A 20,841-nucleotide genomic window follows, 5' to 3' on the forward strand; every position below is an offset into this window, starting at 1 on the left:
GGTTCTCTAAGCAATGTAGCAAGCATCCTAGTGAGCACAAAATCATACCGCCTCATTCGATTCAACCTTGTTCAATTAACCGGTTCGATCAGTAAATTCGCATTCCACAGCGATCGCCATACCATTCGGCATAATCGTTAGATCGCTCAACAAGATTGAAATTTTCCAGCGTACGTTATGCGTGGTTGACTAATCTAAGTCGATGGATAAATCAGTAATTGATTAATCTGTATATGATGATTGACTAATCTCATACTTACACTGAAAAAAGAATTTAATAATAGTTACCAAATATTTAGTGAAACAATGCCAATTAAGTGTTTCGTTAATATAATAAAAAATTATTTTACTTTTCTAAATATTTAGACTGTTTGATAATGCTTCAATATTTAAAAAGGTACAATAATTTTTTTTATATTAATTAAACATTTAATTGGCATTATTTCAAAAACATTTGATAGCTATTACTACTTTTTTCAGTATATTATATTTATACTTATATTTTTGTGAATAAGTTCAAAACTTATTGATAAACACCAGCCAAACTTATTAATTCAAAAATCGTCGTATTGAGAAAGATAAATTTAAACAAGATTAAATATCAGTCGTTCCTGATTGTCAAGTCTTTTCGTACATCGAATTCAGCGGGAAATACAAAAAATCGTTTCGCCTTGCTGAAGAACGACCGATTGTTAGACCGCACCCGCCCGATGCGGTCTATTAAAGTTACTCGATGTCGGTAATTCTTGCAGAATTTTCTGGCAGCGCACGTAACCCCAACTGAACTGCTCCGGCACGCCTTAACACAGTTCCACCTATAACTATACGAATAGGATAGTAATCGAAGAGCGATACGATACTGCATAATGCGCAGAATCGACGGAAAATCGCAGGTGGAATCAAGATGAGACTCTGAGAAATGAATTTTTTCCGTAAAATCCGTATTTACAGTACCAAAATTAGGACACTCGTTTGCAAATGCGTAATCTCTTTCCATCGCAGTTCTTCGTCATTTATCTCATAAAATCGTGAAATTTTCGTTGGAAATTAATCGTAACGAGAATGTGTGCGACTGCGCAGGCGTAATAATACAAATACACACAAATTTATGAAACTGATATATTTGATTGATGTGTAAAAGAGAGCTCTCGATGGAAAATTAATAAGAGATCGATTTACAGCCGTCATGTAATTACCTGTGGAAAACGAATGCGATCAAAGTAGCGTGGAGTTGAATAAAAAAACGGAAGCAAACGACGTTTCCCGGCAGTTGTCCACGGCGATTCATCACACTGTAAATAGTCGGGCAACATTGTAAACTTCGCTGGCGATAATCAAAAACATAACTTTCACTCGTCCGAGCTACAACGGTCGGTCGACCGTTGCTGCCATAAAATACAATGGCCGCACGTATTGTTGGCCGCATGTACCGCAAGCTAAACGCAACCTATTTTTTCTCGCTCCCTCGGGCACGCGACGATACAAAGGGTATGTATGTATAATCGAAACGCATTGACCGCCATTTGCATAGCACCAGCCCGAGTATTTTATGGAAATTGCCGGGGCAAAAATAGGAGAGAGAGGGAGAGAAGACGAAATATTTATTACATGGAGCAAGGAGGGAAAGGGATGGAAAGAGGACAAATTTTATTGCGAGTGAAACAACTCCCCTGGAACGAACTAAAATACATCTTCATGCACAGCTGCCATTGAAATAGTGACATCATAAATAGTACAACAAAGGTAACTACTTCTCTATTATAAATATGATTTAAACGCAACATCCGACAATGCATACAGTTTTATATTCTTAAAAAAAAAAATCACTTTTGAGGAAATTATTGATGAACGTCATTTTTTTAATTCTTCGAGATTTACGAGACTTGCATTTTCGCGGAAATTCTCTCTTTCTTTCTCTCTCTCTCTCTCTCTCTCTCTCTCTCTCTCTCTCTCTCTCACTTTCCTTCGCTATAGTATTAAATAAATGTTAAGTGATGATAAAGCAGCGCGAACGCATAAAACACTCGCGGGCGGGCCAGAGCAGAACTCTCGCAGTCCATAAAACGTGAACCCGATATAGCGCAGTGGCGGCAACGAAGTGCGCACGATGCGTTAAACTGTCCGCGAGTCACTCGATTTACGACGTGACGAGGAGGATCGAAGTTTATACAAGTACTCGCGTTAAGAGACCATCGCTTTTCCGCGGTCGGCGCTTTTTCTCCCGTTTCCGCGAATGCGGCGAGAACGAGTGCGAGTCGCATCCCATTTACATAAGTGGATGGAATAATACCGGCAAGCAGTCAATGTATTACGCGAACGTCATGGAAAACGGAGTTGAAGCCGTAAGTCGCCCAGGCGAGGAAATAAGTCGCGACTGTGTTATGTAGCAAAAAAAAAAAGAAAGAAAGAAACGCACGCTATAACCCGAGATGTTGTTTTCCGGCACCAAACAATTCCCAGCACAAACGAGTTTCCTGGTGCTTTCTTGTTTTCACGTCAATGTACATGGTATATTTCGGAGAGTATTAAATCCAATAAGTCTGGACATTTATGACTAATATAAAGCAAAATTTTAATTTGTAATACAAAATACTTTAAACAAATATAATAACAATTATATATGGCACCCATATAAAAAGAAAGAAAAAAATAAAGGTATTGTATACATATATATTATAAAAAAGTGCATTAACAATAAAAATAATTATAAATATAATTATTTTAGAAAAAAATCTGCGAATTCAAGTTAGAATGTTGAGAAATACACGCGTATCTTGAAACGTTTCAACGCAACGTTCCACACGTTTCATTCCACACGCTCGCGCGTATGAAATTAATTTGCATCAAAGTTGCATTTATTTACAGCTCGCGCAATTGCGAACAAAAAGATTATGCTTCCCAGGTTCCCAATGTTATCCGGACGGAATCCCTCGACAAAACGCACGATGCAAATCAGTGTTTAAGTGCGATGCGTTGCCCGGCGAGAGACATTTCAGCGACGGGAATATCTATAGTTTTCGGTCCCGCAGTCTCTCATTACGTATTCCACCACCAGCCCATTTAAACCGCCGCCACCACCACCGTTGCCGCCACATTTCATGGTAGCGCGAAACTTTGCTGCCCGGAAAGTTCAATGAAATTAACTCCGCTTTGCATACGCTTAATAGCCCGTATCGCGACCACGATCTGCGAACGTAAGGCACAAGGCGCCGCTCGACTTTGCGATTTTCCGTGTGAGCTGCTTCTATTCTACACCCCCTACGGAATCTTTCTTTGCCTTTACGGAGCGCATGCGGTTTCATTCGCATAATTTATCAGCTTCGACCCGTCTCGTGTCTATCTCATCCGTCTTTTCTCCAAGTCGTGTCTTCAAGTTTGAAATTTAACTCACTGACGCGCTACGAAAATCAAAATGATCCTGCTTGCTCTCTCGCAAGAGCTTTTCTTGTCATACAACTTACAAAATTTATCAAGACTTTTATAGACTTTTATATTAAAAAAGAAATTTACTAAATTTCTTGATACATTTTTTCTTTGAATAGCACTAAGTAAACATTTGCTCTTACAGTAAATAAATATTAACTGTAGTCAAAAGTGAAAATGTTTTTCTTTGTCTCGTATTTTAAAGAAAAAGTGTCGTTTTTAGTTTTAATGTTTTAGAATAAAAAAAATGCAAAACTTTTTTGATAAGAAACTGAAATATGAAAAATGCCACTGGAACTATTATACTTTTTTTTTTATATTAATAAAACTGTGTGATAACTTCACAATCCAATCCATTTATACATGGATCTGTGAAGTTAGCACGACGTTCTATTTAATATAAAAAAAATAATAAAATAAAAATTCGATTATGTATTCATACGAGAAAATGCACAGTAGTCGGAAAATTAACAAAAATGATGTAAAAAATTTCAAAATTTCCCGCTCTCGTAATTTGCATAACCATCGGATTTTTAACGAGACACACATCAGAAACAGAAATCTCGACCGAGACGATTTGTCTAGTGGCATTATTGCGTCGTGGATTATTACGAGCACCATTTTCCATTGCGATTCTCTTTCCGCGGGCTGATTCGAGAAGACGTATCTCCCTAGAGAAAGAAGCTTCCGCGAGTGCCTTCACCACGCTATGTTTCTGTCGGGATGGGATTTCTTTATGCGCGACGCTCCACCTCCGCGTTCTCCTCTTTCTCTAAACCCATTTTACTCTCGTTTTATACTTTTGTCTGTTCCTCCCTTGTCGACTACCACACTCGCGGCGTCCGTCATTATGTAGACGTCAGCTTCCGCGCGAGGGAAAATGCTTTTGTAATCTGAATCGGGAGCGCGTTGACATCGCGAAGAATGTCGTATAACGTCATACCCTCGATGGTATCGAGCCATTTAATGGAATATGCATTTAGCGCACATCTCGCCGAAATAAATATATAACATATATTTAGTTAAGATGTACACCAAGTACGATCGTCTGATATACTTGATGCTAAAAATTTTATTTAAAAGACGCAATAAAAGTGCAAAATTGCGAAACTGGATTTTTCTACCTTTCCGTGTAATAATAATAGTAATAGTAATAAATCATCAATATATACAATCATTAATAAACATACAGTTTTAACAAACAATAAATAAATGAGTAATGAACAGTCAAATGGATAATAATAACGTTACATCAATTCTACATTACGCGTTTAAATATTATTTTATCGTTTGGCTTAAAAATTATATTATATGTACATATACTTTTTTAATTCATCAAAGCTTAAAAGCATATATTATTAAAGCATATAATATTTTATTCTTTCAAAGCCATTTCACAATTCAATTCAGAGACTGAACGTGAATCGTTCACTCAGAAGCGATAAATATCGATGTAGCTGCGGTTGTAGTTTGCTTGTTTTTGCGGAGCTCAATGAGCTTGAATGACTTCGAATGATTGGGCTACCACGCAATGCACAGCGGTGTTGATGCGACGACAATGCTACATCAAATGCGTTTGTACAGCTGAATAGCCGCAGCTACACGCGCAGTCTATTTATCTCTCTCTCTCTCTCTGCTTTTGTCTCTGTCTCTATCTCTCTATCTCTCTGTCTCTCAACCTGGTTTCACATCATATTAATTTCCCGGAACTGCGATTTAAACGGTGCTCGAGCGTAGCGCGCTCGTTCCTGTAAACTCTCACGGACTATTACGAGAGTTCTAATGCCGATTACAATGGCCATTAACACGACACGGCTGACAGCCTTACCGTTACGACAATCTCTCTTGCAATTATGACAAATGCAGATCGCAAAGCTGTAATGCAATCGAGCGTAAATAGGCAACCGACTATTACTCCGAATTCAATAGAAAAAAAAAACGGTTTTCTTCTTTTGTTCACTTAGAGAAATTTCACGATCTTTATTCTATGAAATTTTGCATGACACCCAGTACATCGTAGGATCGACGTCAATGCTTAATCGAACAGTCCCGTCACATCTCCATGTCGACGTCGTGGCGACATTTCGCGGTACATCATTCGTGCGCAGATTGTCGCCGCACTCTCGACTGCATCCGCTAAAGTGCGGTTGAAATTACTGTAGAGACGTACAGTAGGGTTGGACGTACGAGAACGAGCCTTGTTCAGAGACAGGTTCGATCGATCGATCCACGCGGAGATTGAAATACGGTAGAGACGGAGACAACTGTCGGGGATGCGAGAACGGAGACTCCGCAATTCTATGCGGACGATGGTTCCGCGGTCGGAACGGCGCATAACTTGGACGAATAATCGTCTACCTCTCTCACCCTCGTGGAAGATGCATTTGACGATGGCCGTATCGATGGCCGACAACCGCGTACCCTGGCACGTGCCTCGAAATCATCCTATGGATACCAGGATGGAGGACCGTCCTTTCGAGAACGCGCGTCTGCATGTCGAACATTGATATGAAACTCTTCCATATATAACGTGAAAGTAACGTAATGCTGTCTAAATCTTACGATTCTTTTATTGCTGTTGATATTTGTGGTGTGTCGATCCTGCGTGTTTATATTTCTGCTCTTTATATTTATGTTTTTTAGCTGTTTAATTCACGTGTTTTGTTCCCAGTTTAAATAAGTTGAATTCCTTAAGAATTCCCGGATTTTCTCGATATTTCTGTTAAAGATTTCAGATAGGTTAGAGAATTTTTTGATGCAACTGTAAAATAAATTGTGCAAGCAACGCATACAAATTATATTAAAAATTAATAGAAGACAAAAATTAATAAAAGACAATTCCTGCACGAGGCTTAAATCATTTTCTATAATTGGAGCCGTGAAAAATATGAGATAGCGCAATGAAAGGCTCACTAAAATATGATACCAATGAGTACTGTATTCTGCTGAATAATTTCCAGGTAAACAACCTGTCGAAGTAAAATTTTTGTAATATAAATTGGAGCAATCTCCTTTCCTTGGATATCGAAATTTGGTCCCGATCTGCTTTTCTTCGAGCATCATGCACAGAATCGGCCACAGAATCGTCTGGTTAATGGATTGCTCGATAGAAAATTAAATTTACCTTATCACTATTTATACGTGGCGACCGTCGAGCGTGGCGTGGAAAACTGCAGTAGCGGGCTAATGCGATTGAGTCGCCTATATCTATTTGTTAAATAAATCATGGTGCACTCTTGATAATGTCGCACTTCACTTTTTGCCGCATCGCAATATTACGAATCGCGCGAAACGATAAATTATGTATTATTCGAAGGAATGGAAATACATCGACGTTTTTCGGCTCACATTTGGCGTTGAACGTGGACTATACAGTTTCTATATTCGTGTCGATAAGGACCGTGAGATAATAAAAATTGAGCGGAAATATTTATGTGAATTCACAGACAAGACTACAAATTTCTATGTAATAAAAAAAAATATATATATATATTCAAAGAAAATCAAAGTTTAAACATTGATTACATAACGATTGCGAAAGTAAAACCGAAAAGCAGCATCTTTTACGTCTTTTTTACATACTTCACAACGAAATCGCGATGGTACACGCGACGCCTTATCAATCATGGTAAATTTTCTGACCGATCAATCTTAAAAGTATCACGCTAATATCGCACGTCACGTTTTAGATAACGCGTTTTTCATCGTCCGCTTACTTCTTTGTCCTTCTTCCACGTCTCGGCCGAACGACAATCGCTTCGTCGATATCATCGCCGTTTCCTCCTTGCCTCCATTCGGTGCCGCTCCATTCCGTGACGCGAATCGATAATCCTCGATCGACAAAACTGTCGTGACTGTTATGGACGAGGCCGAATATTCATTTTTTCCTCCGCGTATGTCGGGACGGATACGGGCGTCATCTTTTTCACCAACTTGACAGATCGATGAAATTGCAGCCCGGGAGCGACAAAACGTATTAATATCGTATCAAACATCCTTTTTACGAAACGTCTTGTCAAAGAGGAATAAAAAAGATAAAGCAATAAATAAAATATTGACTTCAAATATTACATCGTAAAACAATATTTGAATCACCCGATGATATAAAATACAGAAAATATAAAATATAAATTCGTCATAGATAACTTTCAAAATATTTTTGAAAAAATGGCGTATTTTATAAAGTTAAAATAGAAAATAGAAAAAAGATATAAAGATTTAAGGTCTTAAAGTCATCTTATTTTACCGAAGTAGGACCTACATACGTACGATTGTTGCCAACAACATCATCAAAAAAATACTAATTTAAAAGGTAATCGGTAAAAAAATAGACAACTTCGAAATCTCCTTAATGTTTGGAAAACCATTTGTGTAGACAAAAAAATATCGCCTCTACAAATTCCGACGTGCACCAAACACATCGTTAACAGCCACGCGATGTCGAGTGAAAGTGCGCATAAAACTGCAAGGGACATTCCAACTGAGATTTCGAGGATTGTAGTCTAATCCTTATAACCGTTATAACGCGATCATTATTTTCCACCCTCCTCCTCGTTCGCCGCCGTATCTCGCTGCTCTCAGCGTTCCACGATTCGTACTATTGTTTGTCGCAGTCTCGAATCTTGGAACGCGTATTTTGTGAAGGAGCGAGACGCTCTTCCTCCGGTGATACCATTATTCCGTGAAAGTCCCACCTGTCATTCGAACACCACCGCGTTTCTCCCGCGGTGGCTTCTTTCTCTTTTTCTTTCCCTCTTTTGATCGTCGACTTTCCCATTTTCATTTCGCGAACGTAACGCCGTTGTATCTGCCTTTGTATCGATAAAATCAACATTTCAATGAAAAAAAAGTTATCTCACGGTATCAAACAATGAAGCGTGAAGCTCATAATGCGATCATGATCATTATTTGGTATCCTCTCTTTTTTAACATCCATCATGCGCAAGTATTCAAACGTTTATCATTTACGCGTGACTCTTTTACATTTTTTAAAAATAAAGTTAAAATAAGTTCTACGGAGCTCAGCTCGCATCGCATTACAGACCGTCCTAACCGTGATAACAAAAGAGCTCCGTTCGTTGTAAGGAGCAAAGCGCCGCCACTTGAAAACGGATTATGTAAATCGGGAGACATGCGCATCTCGCCGGTGAATTTATGCGCGTTGGCCTCACACTTTTCGCCAAGTATCGTTCCTCTCGAGGTGTCTCTCTTACAACAAACAAACAACACACAGCAATAACGCTGTCTTGTCTTCCGGAGGGCCCCGTGTGTGCCCTCCGTTATTCTGAACGTGGCGATAAACGCGCGATCCCTATCAACTCGAGTAATTTCCACCCCAGCACACAAAGATCGGAGGGCGGATCCATTAAGGTAAAAAGGATCGGCGCTACTTCCGAGACTATTAAGAGGAAGTTTCCAGCAGAGCCGTATCAAAACTCGTTAGTATATTTAGGCTAATGCTAAGAGAAAGGAAGAGACGGCTACGCTATCCTGATAAATTAACAAAGCAGCTAACAAAATGGGCTATTCTTGTATGATCATCTCGTAATTCCACTCCCTCTGTATACGGTAAATGTGAATATTCCAGTTCTCGACGCTTGTCGTTCAGAGTGCACGGATGAACGAATTTGCATTTAGCTAATTTGCATCGAGATGTATACACTCGGTAACAATACCTAATGAAGTAAGTTTTAGTCTGACTTTTTTTTTTCTTCCAGTTAAAAGAGTTCATTTTTTCAAACTGTCTTAAAACCGTTCAGAAAAGACTTAAAGTCGCGAGTGCGTACTTGTAAAGTAATTTCCATAATGTATGAAACGGAGAAAACTGATGGTTGCATCACAGACGAGAGATTTCGGGAGATATTTGAAAACTAGTCACACTGTAAACAGTGCATTAACTAACGTTGTTAACTCACGCAATCTTGAAACGAACACGTAAACCCGCTTTCATCTCATCCATCCTGAATCCTGAAACGCTTCACTTAGCGTCGTTGTTACGCGGTAATTACGTCCGGGAAACCGATAGAAATCAGAACCTTCGGAAGCTGAAGAGGAGGGGATCGTCCGCCAGACAATACTCGTTTGAATTTCTATGAGCAGTCGCGGATCATCAGTTCAAGGGGGAGGAAAGATAGGGATGACTGTTTGTCGAACGTGACGATACGTTTGGCCGCGGTGATGGTTGCGTCTCTGACGATCGATACACGATACGTCACGAGTGTTGTTGCGTGTCCCCGAGGGGGATCGACGATTTCACGCAATATATCTTTCGTGCCTGTGCATCATGTTGCACAGTTTAAAAAAAAAAAAACGTAATGCGACGGAAAAAATGATTCGAAACGACATGTTTGGATATTGCCGTAATAACAATCGTCCGATAACTTTATTTAACGCACGGTGATCGATTTCGAGCTAAAAATTTCAGCTAAAACCCATCGGTGACAATATTATTAGCCTGCCACACGAGCTGTCGATACTACTTTACTATGCATTTCTCACTTATCCGAGTTCTTATTCGCGAACAGACTATTACACTTTTAAATTGCCCGGTCGAATCGTACTAAGGTGGTGAAGTCGTAAACTTTGAGGAATGGCGAACTTTCGCAATTTCCCAATAATCCCCCTAAACTACGATAGTTCTAAAGTTTAATTTTCTTCGCGGGGAGGGGAGGACGCACACGTGGGAGGACAAAGCGTTCCCATTTAAAGAAAATAAGAAGGAACGAGAAGCAGGAAATTTTATTCCGCGCGCGGGAGAAACTTTCCCAATGTATCGACATTCGCGCGTTCGCGCCACAATTCTCGCCCTGCTTATCCCGCAGATTATTGGCAATTTTTCAATACAATTCCTGTTCATGTAAAAAATGAATACGACGGTAACAGAGAATCCGATGAATTAAACAAATGGCAATAGGATTCGAGTACATTATTTTCTCATCTACATTAAGTACGATTTATTGGTCGAGTTTCGCTAAGAGATTAACTTATACGGATATAATGTTTTGATTTATTACAACAAACAAGTACCTCTTTTGTACAGTAAGGATGGCAATTTGTTATCCGTCTACACTTCTCTCGAACAGCTATTAGACCGCGTGAAAACGTTTTTATGAAAGTAAACGAATCAGTAAGGCAGTTAACCGCTTTCTCGGCTGGGCAATCATTTGTCTAAAAGAAAGTTTTTGCTGCACAGTGCAGATTACTTCAATTACATGCGATCTAGACATTCCCATGAATTGTGGAGCAAAATTCCGAGCGAATAATTCACAATCCAAAATGATAAAATATCTCTCAAATATTTTCCAAACTATACTTATTATGGTTGCTAAAAAAGAGGAAGTTATTTAATATGTTAACATACATAAATATTTTTTATACGAAAATTACTAGAATTTTGTAGATTTAATAAATTATTTCAGAAATTAATTTTTGTTGAAATTTCATAAGGGTCTATTAAATTTGGTAGATCAAATCGAAGGTAAAACAGTTTTCTTCCTGTGACATAGCGATACACTTGATGCCTTCAAAATATACACGCTCAACTTTCGAATTCTGCTGGGGATGCTATCAAGAACGAGAAAATCGACACAGAAGAAGATATCAAAGGTGTAGTTATCTGCAAGTGTTTGCTTAATGTTGCAACCTCTTCGCTTTCGAAGAAAAGCTTACCTACGTGGAATTGAATTCCAGTAGTTTTCCAAAGGCAAAGGAAGGTAGGTACAAATCGAGAGAGCGACAAAGAAACGAGAGACTCGAAAAATTGACGGGCATGCGAAGGGCGAGATCGGAAGGATCGTAGAGGCAGATCCTCCGATCCTTCCCAGCGTCTCACGACGCTGAATACGAATCGTGGCACGTGGCACAAAATCCTCGGGATGCGTCAGAACGCGACGCGCTGGATGAAAAAGCGGGACAAGAAGAAGGTAGCGCAAATGCAGGATATTTTTCCCAGTGGAAACAAACGCGCTACGTGCCCGGAAATTTCAATCGCCCTCCCCCCCTCCCCCCCCCCCCGCCGTTTCGACATAAGTACAGGGTGGACTTTTCCAATTAAGCTAGACGGAGATTCATGATAGCGCCAAGTCTGCCAATGTGTTTAGAAGGAACCTTAGAAGGTAGGAGAAAATTGTACCAACAAGCGTAATTTTGTCACCGCTAGTATCAAAAATAAAACTCTTGAGAAGTTTAAATCACACGTACGCAACACACATGACATATCTTCTTACGGCACATAAATTAAATTTTTAGCTGGCAGTGGCAGATTATCGCGGATAGACACAAAAAGGGAGGTAGAATTGGATAGGAACGGAGCAGCGCTAATCAAAGTGAGTGCAGCGAACAAGCGGACCCCAGGGGCGGTTCCTCCATCCAGGAAAATAATCAACAAGCCAACAGAGAAGATATCCCACGGGAATCGAAACTAAAGCTTATGGATTACTCGCCCGGATACTTAAATCGCTCTAAGAGCTTTTTTACTTCCGTGACGCACAGAGTTACCTCCTCTGTAATCTTATCCCCGTTTTACTTCCTGGCTCGACGGGCTGGCTGCTCGGAAGCTGTTGAGGGTAGGTAGATAGGTAGGTAGGCGCTTACTTAGCTCGACAAGAACGTAGTTTTATCGAAGACCGTGCGCGCTTTGTCAAGAGGGGCGTAGACGCGATTAAGTTGTGATATACGTTTTTTCCTCGCATTTGCAAGTTGGACGGGGTTCGAGAGGGGAAGCTGAAAGGGTAAAACCACACAAATTTTTTTTCAATATCACGCTGTAACTGTATATTACGACAGCTTGTTGGCGTCTTTAATTATTGAAATGTATCAATTGTTGTAATAACAAAGATAAACTGATTGTGTACACTTAGCAAAATGAAAGAAATTGTGAACCGCATCAATTCGCTGTAATAAATTAACAACATTGAAATAGCTTGAGAAGAATAATGAATGGAAGATTCAATATGATAAATCGTATTCGATAAAATAATGATTTGCGATAATGATAATAACAAATTGGAGTAATATTGTAGATATTGTACGGATAATTAAAAGATGTAACATTATATGTTGCTTTCAAGCCGCATTTTTAAATAATTTATAAGTCAACGAATTTAATTAATGCAGAATATGATATTACTTAAATATGATCGACAAAATGACAAATTAACAAATTATAGAAAATTAGTAAAGCGTTCTAAATAGGTATATTGTAAATTACTAAAATAAAATATTTATTAGTTTTACTTCGTAAATACTATGTATTATATTAATGGAAAACAAAATCGATACTTACAATTAGATGATATATTGAATGTATCTGATAAACGCATTGAAAGTTATACATCAAATTATATCGGATTACAAAGTCATGTTAAATCATGGTTCTAAATCACAAATAAACATTGTGACATTATCTAATAAGCATAACTTGTGAATATAACATGATATATATATATTGAAATACATTTCTCTCTAATAATGAGAAACGTAATATTAACTGTCGCGCGAAATATGCATTGTCAATTATTGGTGAGCATCGAATTTCCTGTTGACCGCAAACTGTTCGTCTGCATTTGATGCACGTGCGCACCGGAAGGGAAAGGGCTTAATCCGCAAGCGATGTGTTATCGATCGACTACCTTGTTCCGTTTAGATAACACTGGGTCTCTAAACGAGCAAAGGAAACGCGACGTGCACTCAATTAAGTCTGCAAATATATCGTCCTCCAGGGGTTTTCTATATGTCGATCGTAGGATTTCGGACAATCCAAGGATAGTTCGAAAATAATCAACGAGACAGACAAATGGTACGACTCGCGTAACCGAATGCTTACAAATCCCAATCGTTCCTACAGTATTTCTTCATTCAAACTTTTCTTAGATTTCACTTCGTTAAAGAAACATTTATCTTCAGATTATTCGACAATTTCATCCTATGCGACAAGAAAGATTTGAATTAACCTGACAGTCTTCTCTCCTATTGCAAAGACATTTAATTTCAAGTCATTTAATCAATCAAGTCATTTAATTTGCTAATTAAAATTCTAACAAAAGAACGAGACGAGTTTATAATTTGTAATCTATAATTTTATGTCTTCATATTTACAGCAACTATTTATGAATCGTGGCCCCACTTGCATTAAAACTTTCAATCTTTTTTGGATATAAATTTAAATAAATTTTCAGAATTTGGAATTTAATCGCAAAGAAATTTAATGTCGATAGTCTAAGAAGATGTAAAACATAAATTCGTAATTAAAATAAAAGAGATTGCAAATTTATAAAAAAAAAAAACAAATATTTCTATTATTAATTCTCACAATGCTGCAAGTACGTATAAAAGTTTGAATAGCTACGGTATGATTAAATGAAGAGTCAGAAAGCTCTGCCAGCAACGCTATGTAAGAAATAAGAAACATTACTTAAGATGTATCTCTCGCGAGTATACTCTTCAACTCAACAAATTCACGGGTACTTGTAAAGACGCTTGAAATTCTGTTTCCCTCCCCGCCAGTTACCCTAAGGAAGATGAATCGCGAAAGGTGCTTAGACAGGAAACAGCGCCTTATCCATTCCCTCCGACGACCTTGTTCAATTTAGATACCATCGATTCGAAGGGGCATACGACGTCCGTGCAATTAAGTCCTGAAACATATCGTTCTCACGGAACAAGGAAAGGAGAAAAGGAGGAAGGTTTCGTCCTCCATGGTTCCCTTTCAGAGCTGAACTGAAAATCCATCTGATAGGCACGCATTGTTCCCGCCCACGCACGAAATAACGGTCGACCCCTTTTATAATGTCACAGCGTATTAATATTCGTTTTACCGTGGTTTATTTTTACTCACCCGCCTGTGACGCGAGTACCATCCACCACGACCGACCATCACAATCTAATTCCTCTGAATAATTATTAATTGCTCCGTGACTCTCCGCGCGGGTTCCAATCGCGAGGCGCGATCGAGTACCAAACACGACGGCTTTACTTACTTTCACTTTTCTATCGCGTTAATTCCGCTCTATCGCTGAGAAACTTGCGCGTCTGATTTACCTTCGCGGTTTACATTCCCGCGCACAAGTTCAAAATCAATAATGCGATCGGTTAACAAATGGGCCGTTTAATATTTGAAAGTGGAAAGTATGCATCCGTAGCTGACATCTAATCGCTGTAATATCTGGTCAACATACATTGTAACCGTTAGTTTTTATGGTTATTAGTTTTCTTTCCTGTTTTTTTCAGCATTTTTCTTATTTAGTAGCATTTATGTAAGTGATTTAGAGTTTGCTCGTGACGCTTTCTTTTCATCTAGTTTATTTAAACCTGCGTTATTAATCTTTAGAGGACGAGGATTTATTTTTTTTAATCTTGCAATTTTTACTTGAGTAAGATTTGTTATAATTGATTATTTTTCATTGTCCTTCACATCTCTTGCTTCAAAATATGATACTATTTCAGCGCCACTGTGGCTTTCTCCGTTCTCGTAAAGGTTAAAATTAACAACGTTCGTCTCAAATATTTGCGTACATAATAACTACGAATTGCAATTCTGTCGCTTTATGTTTAAATTCGCACCAAATTTCAATCAATCCCACTTGAATGCCCCAAGTAAATATAAATAACGGCGGAAAACGAAACACGATCTAATTGTGTTACGACGAAACGAGTTTCGCTTTGCTTATGTAACATATAACATAAATATCGATGTATATTCGGTGTCAATTGATTTAACCGTGGACAAAAGCTTTTCGTGTTTTGTCGTTAATAATACATTGAGACTCAAAGATTATTTGTCATAGATTATTTCGAATTTTAGCAGACAAAGAATTGAAAGAACACGTTGAAGAAGCAGGCAAAAGAGCAAAAGTCGGTTGGGAAAAAGAGAAGAGAAAAAAGAAAGAGTAGGAGGGAGAAAACTTTCTCCGATGATTGTCCTACTAACCGCGATATTATCGAGTCGAGAATTTCTATATATGTATATGTATGTGTGTGTGTGTGTGTGTGTGTGTGTGTGTGTGTGTGTGTGTGTGTGTGTGTATACACGTATTTGTGTGTGTATGTGTGTTTTATTTCCTACATCCGCTCACCGCTTTTCCCTTCTAGCGACTCTTTTTGTCTTCCGTCGCGACTCAATTTGACCTCCATTTCCTATCTTTTATCCGAGAGAAAGCGTAGCGCTCGAGCGTAGTCGTGAGTTTTCGACAGGATTACGCTACGATTCGGGGATTCGGTGGAGCAAAGAGGAATGCACCTCATCCCTCGCCGCTGCAACGCGACTCGTTACAGCGAAAAGTACAAACGCACAATCGACCGATTGAACAAATACGACGAGCCACAGTGTTATTGTTAACTCTGAAAGTTGTGATTGCGCGTGCAGACATGTTTCCTATACAAAAACGTTTCTAAAATAAATCACATGTCCGTATATGAAAGGAATATTCTAATAAAAATATTATGTAAAAAGAAATAATTACAAATTATGTTACTTTGTATCTCTCTAAACCTGAATCAGTGAATAATCACTGAGATATCAGTGGAAAGTATGCCACTGGTAATTTAGTGACTGAAATGTGAGATCCCTAACTTAGTTAATCTTTATTTTGTGTCTAACTAACCTTGCTTTAGCATAAATTTAACGAATATGGTATTGGAAGATTGAAATTAGTGTGCAAATATCAGTATTTTAATTATGTAATGCTACATTTTTCTTTTTTTAGTCGAATTTCACTGATTATCCAATTCCAAGTATGCCACTGGTTACTTATTAGTGACTATCCAGTGATTCAGATTTAGAGAATACGATTATTGTAATAAATATATTACATTATTATTTAAATTTATTTGAAAAATTGTACATATTTTTAATCAAGAACTTATACATGACTAATTGACTTTTGTTTATACGCCGCTGACATTCGCAAGTAGTAACGTTCACATTATTTATCATCAAATATTATTGCACACGTTAGCGAGTAAGTAGGAAATGTATTTGACATATTCACTACCGCTTTCATGTTGTGATATTGCGTATTTCGTTTTGTTTAGAAGAAAAAAAATATTGCGTTTCGCGAATGGATTTTCAAATGATGTCGAAACATCATCTGTCTCGTTTCTAGTCGCGCGGATGTTATTGACTGTATGTCTACAAGCGCCGATATTGATGTTACATAAAATAAAATGTCGTTGTATGACGTTACGTTTTGGAACACAACAGTCGATATACAACGCATAAATAATGCGTCAAAGCATCGCATGAGCGATAAATACGTGACGCCAGCCCATATCAGAAAAGTTTAATTAAATATTATCGACAAGGCGCAATGAGTACATTAAACTTCCGATAACGCATTGTCAAAACAAAGAATTTATTTTTCAATTTTGCGATATCTTTTAATCTCAAACATCTTTAAAAAAAAAAACATAATACGATTGCAACTAGCTTTTTCATCTTTGATTTAAATTGAAAAATTACCATTTAAAATGTTTTGAGATAAATCATCAATTATGCGATGAATAATACTATTTTGCAGCTTCGTAATATAATAAAAATGTGTTCTGAGTACATTATATTTGTAACATTTAGGATACATCTAGAAGCAATTTTCGTCTTGATGTCTCTCTATTTTTTGAAGAGAATGAGACGAAAGGGAAAAATAAACATTCGGACGTCGACTATTGTTCCCCGAGGTGCCTTTGATTTTGAAGTACATGGCTATGAAACGACATCGTTCACAGATTGGTAGAGTGGGGAAAAAGAGCAAAGAAAAAGAGGAAAAAGAAGCAAAGAAATAACTGCGAAGAGGGCCAAAGTTTTGGGCAAAGAGACGATCTTCTCTCCGCCCACTTACTTAACTAAACGAAATTTTCCGCTGACTTTTCACATCCTCCCAAGTTTTCACTTACTTAGAGAGCGCCGCACGATAATAACTGAAACGACCAATTAATTGTAGAAACTACAGTTCTAATTATAGAAATGCGTAATTAATGCAAATACAAAAAACAATTTCTTCTTGTTAACCAATTTTATACAAAGTACTAGTTAAAACATCAAAGATAATACTCAAAAAATAAAGATTTCTAAAAGAAAATTAATTTTTATTTAAAAGAAAATGAAAAAAATGTTAAGGCATATAAATTATCTATAGATTCGTTTGTAAAAAAAAATCAGGACCCGTAAATTATTTAAATATGACGAAATATTAAATTGTCACAGATACATGATTTTAATTATACGTGAAAAACTTGTTGAACAATTGTAGACATTCTGAATATTGATTTATCACTGTGTCACGGAAATAATACTCTCTATATAATAAGTTAAATTAACGTTTATTCAATTAGAAAGCTGAAATAACTCATCATGCCTCATCTAATGCGATCAGAAGGCGGTATTGGCGAGTGTAATTGAAACATCACTCACGAATTCAAGGAGCTTAAGCCAGCGGGTATGCTCTATTACCGCGGAGGTTTATACAGTAATAAGACGGGATGTCCACAGCTTTCATGGCCGAGTGCGCACGTAAACGTAGTAACAGACATCTGATGTAGGCGGTTGTGAAAGAACGTGGAAAGCTAATAACGGCCGGTCCACTTTCCAAGCTCGAAATAATGAATACGTTGGTCGCACCGACTTTCGCGTCGTCGCCGTCGTGAAAATTATCATTACCGTCACTATCTTATAATGCAGTACATTAATACTTTTCTCTTCTCTTCTCTTCTCTCTCTCTCTCTCTCTCACTCACTCACTTCGTTCACGCGTTGAAATATTAATCGGTGAATGGTCATGTCCATTTGTCCCGATTACTATCTTAGAAAGCAGGCATTTAATTAGCAGTCATGTTAATTGCATCAAAGATCGATCAAAACAGCGAAATCTGATTAACGATTATAAACAACTTTCCTGACCTTCTTCATCATCATGCGATCATTTTCTAACGATTTCTCATTTTACGTGCGCACCCATACTTTAAGTTACAAGAAAATTACCGGAAAACAAAGATAGAGTACTTTATCGGCCGTTCTCGAGTAGTTCTTATCGCACTTTGTGGTTTTCTGCGCCCTCGAGGGAAAGAAGTAGATAAAAAAAAAAAGTTTTAATTCTTCATCGTGGAATGGAGCTTTCGTTACTTCGGGTTAACTGTCCAAGTTGATAAAAGGGCCGCTTAATTAACTAAAAAACTGTAACGATTATAAGCCTGCAGGTCTACAACTACGTATAATGCAGCGTGCATTTTATCTCGTTCGTTTGACGCTAAACGCGTCCGTCTCGTTCTGGATTTTGTTCATAATCGAGTTTGCGTCTACGTCGGTGTAGCTCGAAAATAAACAGCGGCCTTTGAATTAGCAGAGTCAAAGCGAACATGCGGATCAGCGATTCGAGTACACGCCCCCCTCGTATATGTAGGGGATATCTCCGTAGTTTATCATGCGCCACATATAAAGCTGCGCGCGGTACTGGGAGTTTGAATAAATCACTGTGTTTAGGATTCACGATATTGATCGTTCGTCCGGAACATTTGAAGAGAGCCCTGGTAAAGCGTATCAGAAAAGGTTAATTAAGCTAGTTGATTTATGCACTCGGTGTCGAGATGCTGTCACGTCTCTTGATTAAACGCCATTGACGGAGTATAACATGTATTCAATTTGCGATAACATACTGCCGAAGCGAAAAATGTGTTTTTGAAAAGTAATTTTAATCTCGCACAAAATGTGCGCTGAAAACGAGATTTTTCAAAAATATTTTAAGATCTCACGTATATATTATAGAATTTGTTTAATAATGTATAATGAGAAGGAATATTGGTGAATAATGGTTTCCAATACTCGTAGATTCGATACTCGTAGATTTTTTTAACGAGGTTTTAATAATTATCGTCATGCGTCATCGTGATTAAATTTTTTTTACATATTCGAGAATTTTCATAATTATTTCCAATCGGAAGTGTATATTATTAAAATTAATGAGAAAACTTATTGGGAAACGAGTTATTTATTGGTGCACTTATTTTATGTATTCTTTGGTGCATCTACTTGTATTCTCAAATAATTCAACAATTTTCTATTAAAGCATCAACATCAAACAGAATCTGTGTTAATTGCAGCGGGCGAGTATCAATTCGAAGATAACCGCCATCCTATAGGGAATAATTCAAAGTAAATTAATTTCCAAGCTGAACGATTGGAAAAGCAGAGCGAAGGAGTCACGGAAAGACATCGCCAAGAATCTTCGGGGGTTTCGCCAGTACGATATCAAGCCGGGTCATCTCTAATTATAGCGACCTCCGTCAGGGATTGTAACGCCCATCGCTGCGTTCGCTTAACGTATTAATGGAAACAGCGAGCTAGGAATACCGACCCTCAAGAAGACACTTCAGTTTATAATTGTAATATGCAACGCGACGCATTTATATTTTACGACACTCAATCAATTCTTATTCTATAGTTTATCTTCCTCTATCTTATAAATTTATTCACATTTTATATGTATAGCATCTGGATGATTCTCACTTCATAACTTCTCGTAATCTATTCCATGAACCGAGCTCTACCCACGTTATCCGTCCAGTATACGTAGGTGTACATCATTATAAATAATACGAATGTATAAGAAGCGAGAATACTTCTGATTGAAAAGAAGATAGAAGAGGCGAAGATAGAAGATAGTAAGAGACAACTTATTCATGGATGATTCATCAAGGAACGCGGTCGTCAACCGAAAACCATGCAAATTCGCCTATTTTATACCTCGATTTCGGTCATGACGATATTAGACGCCGTAGAGGATGCACTTGGTCGATAGCAGTGCAAATCAGCTGGAAGGTACCATCCATTCGCCGTGGAATTTCATATGCTGTGAACGATCCGGCATTAATTCCGAAGCGAACGAGCAAAGCGGCATGTCGATGCCGAGTTTGAAGGACCGCGACCCTTCGGGACAAGATCTGACAAATGTCTGTGGTTGGGACCCAAATTAAGCGTGAGTAATCCCGCGTAACCTTAATTACCGCATACCTCGCCTCCTATGGATCGCCTTTGTTGCATCACCTCGCACGACTCGAGCGATATTAAATACACTTGGGTAAGCCTCGTGTAATTGACAGCTCAATACTCCCACCAGAGCCAGGGACAATTATATAAAGAGCTATTAACGCGAAAAGAGATATCGCTGGTGGAGCAGAGCGAGAACTGTTTAGAAATTTGTGAGGAAACGCGCGAGGAATCACGTAACGACGACGACTTGCATGAAAGACATTACTAAGGAGACGTAAAGTGACACACGGCGGCGACATTAGTTACGTGTTGCGCGCGCGATATTCCTTTACGTAAGTATATACTCTGCGGCGATCAAGGCGATGAGCGTTCTAAGAACGAAACGTTCTCGCACCAAGCTGCTCTTTATGTAGCGAACATTTCTTTTTTTTTTTTGTTTTTTTT

General features: G+C 38.2%; 1 protein-coding gene across 13 annotated transcripts in view; it reads right to left on the reverse strand.

Moving 5' to 3' along the window:
- The window catches only part of LOC147908614 (CCR4-NOT transcription complex subunit 6), a 361,019-nt gene that overhangs the window by 304,501 nt on the left and 35,677 nt on the right, over window positions 1-20,841 (reverse strand). The window lies entirely within an intron of this gene.

This window comes from Acromyrmex echinatior, chromosome 9 (genome assembly GCF_024713525.1).
Source record: "Acromyrmex echinatior isolate Ae372 chromosome 9, ASM2471352v2, whole genome shotgun sequence".
NCBI lineage: Eukaryota > Metazoa > Arthropoda > Insecta > Hymenoptera > Formicidae > Acromyrmex > Acromyrmex echinatior.